Source organism: Cryptomeria japonica, chromosome 2 (assembly GCF_030272615.1).
Source record: "Cryptomeria japonica chromosome 2, Sugi_1.0, whole genome shotgun sequence".
NCBI lineage: Eukaryota > Viridiplantae > Streptophyta > Pinopsida > Cupressales > Cupressaceae > Cryptomeria > Cryptomeria japonica.
This window is the reverse complement of record NC_081406.1, coordinates 139,335,628-139,341,580: the sequence shown is the minus strand read 5'-3', so window position 1 is coordinate 139,341,580 and position 5,953 is coordinate 139,335,628. Positions and strand designations below refer to the sequence as shown.

Sequence of the window (5,953 nt, the reverse complement as noted above, 5' to 3'; positions counted from 1 at the left end):
AATACTAAGAGGGCGGGGGGGGGGTTTAATCATTATTCTAATAGATTAAAAAACAATTAACTTTTCACACTTGATTGATATAAAGCAGTTAATGCAGAATAGACATGAACACCACAACCACAAGATAAACACTTAATTTTATATGTGGAAACCCCAAATGGGAAAAATCATGAAGAGTGTTAACTCTGAGGATGATATAACTAGTTATATTTGAGTTTACATAGGGGTGGCTCATTGCCAGATTACAAAACGACTCACTACCAGACTACTCACTACAGATATACAAAAGATGGCTAATTGCCGAAATGCTCATGTAAACTGGAAAGATTGAACTAAAAAGGTTTGCATCTCCAAATGCATTGGATCAATTCCAAGTTCAATCTTAGATTACAAATCTTAAACTCTACAGTAGATCTGGTTAGAGATCTCTATAAAATTGTCCTGCAACAGGTCCGATAAAGGACTACTGCACTATTGCAACACAAATTGCCTTTGTTGTCTATAGTTCACACTTCACACACTCTGCTATCTTTGCTGCCAACTATCTTTCGCTCAAAACTCACCTTCACATTCACACTCACTTGTTTGATCTCGCTCTCATACCACTTCATATATATATATATATATATATATATACACACACACACCGGAGGGTATAGATACAAAATAGTGTGTTGGGTATGCCCAGCACGTTACCGATATGCTCATGTCGGCCTCCGCAAGATTTATGTATGCTTCCTTTTCATACTCTGATTATCAATGCATATACCGAGATTACCAGATAGGGACGAGTTCAATACCGACCCATTATCACAAGATCAAGCCCAATATCTCCAAAAAGTAGACTACACACAAACCAAGGAAACTGCAACACAAAATTCAAAGAGATACTTTTGAATAACGATCCACTTCAAATCCCACCATAGAGGAACCGCCTCAACGTCATTATTAGTCTTGATGCCAACTTGTTTTGCATAATGCTCTAGCATTTGCCCCTTGTCATTCATATTATTCATCTTGTAGTTTCCATTCTTGTTTATGTGTGTTTTCTCCTTGTTATAAGATACATATTTCACATATTTTTCTTTATATTGATAAAACTAGTATAGATTTCAAGGAAATAAATATATTTGTAAATATGAGTATATCTGTAAATGTGTAAATTATGAATATGTGAAACTATACTTCAATAAGCAAGAATGAACATAAAAATAAATAGTAGAAAAGTATCAAATTGTGAGTCAAAATGAAAATGAATGCACAAATATGCCACATGCTGATAATTAATCACATTAATCATGACTGAAATAAATGGCTAAAATGAATAGTGCAAATATTATGGTCGGTTGACGCAAGGGGCGACAAAAAGGAGAATAAAGCAGCAGAATTTTCGTGTTTATAAGAACTGATTTCACCCAACATACGTGCAAGTTTCAAATTAGGTGTACCCGTTGACAAACAAGTTTCTCAAGTATACTATATATACGCATGGTAAATATGGCTTTGCTTTCTGTGTCTCCTTTGGTTTTTCCTAAGTTACTTAGAAAGCCTTATGCATCTAACCAACCTTCTGTGGGATTAAATTCTTGGAGTAAAGGAGGAGTTCAAAGAAAGAAAACGCTTGGACCTACTAAAAGTATAAATGCTATTTTGATTACTCACCAACAAGGCTTAACACGACGTATAGGCAATCACCACCCTAATTTGTGGGACGATAGTTTCCTTCAGTCACTTGAAATGCCTTATGAGGCAAGTATTTTTAACGGTCTTACTTTTAGTTGTTATGACTCTCTTTGTTTTGTTTTTCTTCTCTCATCTTGCTGTTGATTAACAGGGCCCTCCATACGTTGAACGCTCCAAGGCACTTGTTAGGGAGGTCAAGGAGATGTTCAATGCAGTGTTGACAAAACAAAGTGGAGATGATCTCTTCCAATGCCTCTCCATGGTAGATAATGTTGAACGCCTTGGAATTGAACGACATTTCCAAGAGGAGATAAAAGCAACTCCTGATTATGTTTATAGGTTTGTAGATTTTTCCAAGTTTAAACCACAAGATAGATATGCTAGCTTTATATGTTGAATGCTCAAGGATATAAGTTGGAACTTAAATTTTATTGATGTGCAGATATTGGAACAACAAAGGCATTCGAACTTGGAGGAGCAGTTCTAATCCTGATCTCAATACCACTGCATTGGGTTTTCGAATTCTTCGACTTCATAGATACAATGTTTCTTCTGGTGTTTACTCTAAATAGATAGTTTATTGTTCTTATAATAATGTGTTTTATGTGCTGATTAAATTGTATGGATTTAGTTAACATTTGTTAGAGCTCACTAGTCTAACTAGTCTAATCTTCCAATCTTTTTTAAACTAGCTACATTCTTACAGTCCCATTCACTAATTACTATATTATTCTTTGGTAAGATGTGTTGGAGAACTTCAAGAGTAAAGATGGACAATTCTTGAAGTCTAGTACTCAATCACATGAAGAAATAAAAAGTATTATAAATCTATTTCGAGCATCACTCATTGCATTTCCAAATGAGAAGGTTATGGATGAAGCTAAATCTTTCTCCACTCAATATTTAAAGAAAGCTCAACAAAATATTGATGATTCCAATCTTTCAAGAGAGGTGAAAACTAAACTTAAATATAATTATTAGAAATGCATATTTTTTTTGTATATCATATACATCAATAGAGATATATCTTGATAGTTTTTTTTTATGAACAGATAGAATTCAATTTGGAGTATGGATGGCACACTAATGTGCCAAGATTGGAAGCAAGACATTATATAGAGATATATGGATAGGATAATTCATGGGCTGAAAAGACCATAAAAGGGCAATCATGTAATTTTAAATTTTTTAAAATTTCTATAGCATAACTTAAAAATCATACGTATGATTATCTCTATATATCTCAACAACATTACACTTAAAGACGTTTGTAGTTTTTTAATCTGAATTTTGAATTATCTGCAATATTTAATGAGTAATTTACACAAATCAAAATAAGTCGTGGATGAGTTTTTGGTTTGTTGGTGAAGTTTTTGAGTTCAAAATCCTTATATTGTAAGAGATGAGATTGAGATCATGTTTAGACTGACTTTGACAAAATTAATATTATTCAGTCTTTAACTCTTAATTAAAAGGATTTAACATAATAACTTGTCTTTGATACCCAAAAAGATAATTTCTTCAAATAAATGATTCCTTTAGTTTTAATTGGCCTCTATTTTAAGATGTCTTCAAATGGATGAAAGAAATATCTGGTTCAACAAAGAAATGTGCAAGATCTAATTAGATTTCATACTTTGTGATATTTGATACATGCAGAATGCCTCATTTGAGTAACACAAAAGTTTTAGAGCTAGCAAAGTTGGACTTCAACATGATGCAGTGCATGCAACAACGAGAGCTTCAGATCCTTTCAAGGTGATACATTTGTATGTTGCAGAAAATTATCACAAGTAGTTTGCAACTAAGCATTGTGAACGACTATAATGGGTAGATTTTGTGGAGATGTAGGTGGTGGGTAGAATCCGGTTTGTCAAAACTGGAATTTGCTCAACATAGACATGTTGAATACTACTTTTGGGCAGCTGGTGGTGTGATTGAGCCAAAGTATTCTGCATTCAGAATCGGCTTTGCAAAGTTATCTGCACTTGTAACATATTTGGATGACATCTATGACACATATGGAACTTATGAGGAGCTCCAACTCTTCACTGAAGCCATTAAAAAGTAATGATTTATAATAATTTAATATTCATATCAAGCAAGAAATTATGCACTTCTCATGCATGATGTTTGTGTTTGTTGAAAGATGGGATCCATCGGCCACAGAGGGGCTACCAGAGTATATGAAAATTGCATATATAGCCTTCTATGATGGGGTGAAGGACATGGTCAGAGAAGCCCAAATCACTCAAGGCCGAGATATGTTTGACTATGTTAAAAACGCGGTATAAATCCACTTTTTCATCTCTCCTCTTATTTTCTCTTTTAAAATTTATAGTAACGATCACATAAGTTTATATTTTCCTAAACATTTGGAGCCCTTCTATAATATTTGGCGACTTTATTGAATTTATTTAAGGAAGAATGAAAGAGATTTTTACTAAGGATCCGAGAACACTTAAATAGGTAAAGAAGGCTTAGGGTGTTTATGAGTGTAAGAATTTAGAATATTGAGGGCATATGTCCAAAGAAAATATAAATAATGTTATGATAATTAAGAAATATGTCATATATATGAAAACAATTGTTTATAACTTTTGACTTATAGAGAGAGTTATTTATATTATTGATTAAAGGATAAGAAAAGTAGGTAAAGAAGCTTGAGAAGATTTCATATCTTAGGTTTCAAGATATTGAAGATGTTAAATAAAAAAAAATTAGAGAGCTTTTTAATTATATGAAATTATGTTTTGTGAAATGGTATATATATAAATTTGCAAAATATAAAGAGGGTTGTTTATAATATTCATCAAAGGATAAAAAAAAGTAAACAAAGAAGCTTGAGAAGATTTCAAGATATTTTATTTATTTTTATTTATATTAATTTAACTAAAGCTTATTATTTTGTAGTGAATTGAATAGTTAGCTTCAAATTGTATTTTTTTTTTTTAAATAGTAAATGTTATCTATTCATACAATATCTAGACGTTTATATTAAAATTCTATTTTAAGTTAAATTGCAGCATTTAAAGGTTAAAATGAATGTTTCTATTTTAGCATAAAATTATCATTTTTTTTAATTAAATATATAGATATGACTACTAATAACATGAACTTTATTGAACATTATAATTACAGTGGGAAGTTTATATTGATTCATATATGCAAGAAGCAAAGTGGCTTGTTGAAGGTTATGTACCAACTTTGGAGGAGTATTTAGAGAATGGAAAAGTTAGTGGTGGCTCACGTGTGGTGACTTTACAACCTATATTAGCAGTAGATGCAATTCTTCCAGGAAACATATTACCAGAAATTGATTATCCTTCAAAGTTTGATGAACTTTTAGGCTTAACACTTAGAGTTAAAGGTGATACAAGAACCTTTGAGGTATGATATAAAATATTTAATACAATATGCATTTATTTTATTTTTCTTAAATAAGTGTAATGGTAGCTAAACTAATGTTTTATGATTGCTATTTGAAAGGTTGAAGCTGATCGTGGAGAAACAGTATCTTGTATAACTTGTTATATGAGAGACCACCCTGGATCTACTAAGAAAGAGGCTATAAATTATCTCATGGCCTTATGTGATGAACTCCTCAAAGAGTTGAATTGGGAATATTTGAAACCTGATAATGTTCCACCATTACCAAAGATTGTGCTTATGCACTATCCCGAGGTTTACAACTTCTCTATAAAGAGAGAGATGGATTTAGTGTTGCTAGCAAAGATACAAAGAATCATATCATCAAAACCATGATTGAACCTTTTCCAATATGATTCATATTCCCTTCATATGTATGTTTTAAGAATATGTAGCCTCTATTGTATGAGGAATATTAAATAAATATATTGTATTAAGCTCAAGCTAGAAATGAAATAGAACTTCTATTTTGAATTGTTTTTTAGTTACATCATCAATATAGTTATACTCTTCTAAGGAAAAAATATATTTTTTTAATATTAAGTCATGGTAAATAAACCAAAGCACACAAATAAGTTTAGATCAATTTAGATTAAATAATTACTTCACTTGAAAATAGAATAATTGTGATGATATTTATGAAATTAAATTTTGAATGATAAACTATTTAGCTATAAGAATTATGATGAAGAAGGATCCTAATATGGAGTATAATTAAAGCGCATTGATAAAAAGGGGAAGTTGTTTATATTGGATTATTGCAATAGTTACAAAATAATAATTTACTATAATTAGTTGTTATTTATCAACTCCTGTGTTTAGATTCGATTAAAAACTAATT

General features: G+C 31.1%; 1 pseudogene; it reads left to right on the top strand.

Moving 5' to 3' along the window:
* Positions 1–1,482: 1,482 nt before the first annotated feature.
* Positions 1,483–5,519, top strand: LOC131073224 (alpha pinene synthase, chloroplastic-like; annotated as a pseudogene).
* The last annotated feature ends 434 nt before the right edge of the window (positions 5,520–5,953 follow it).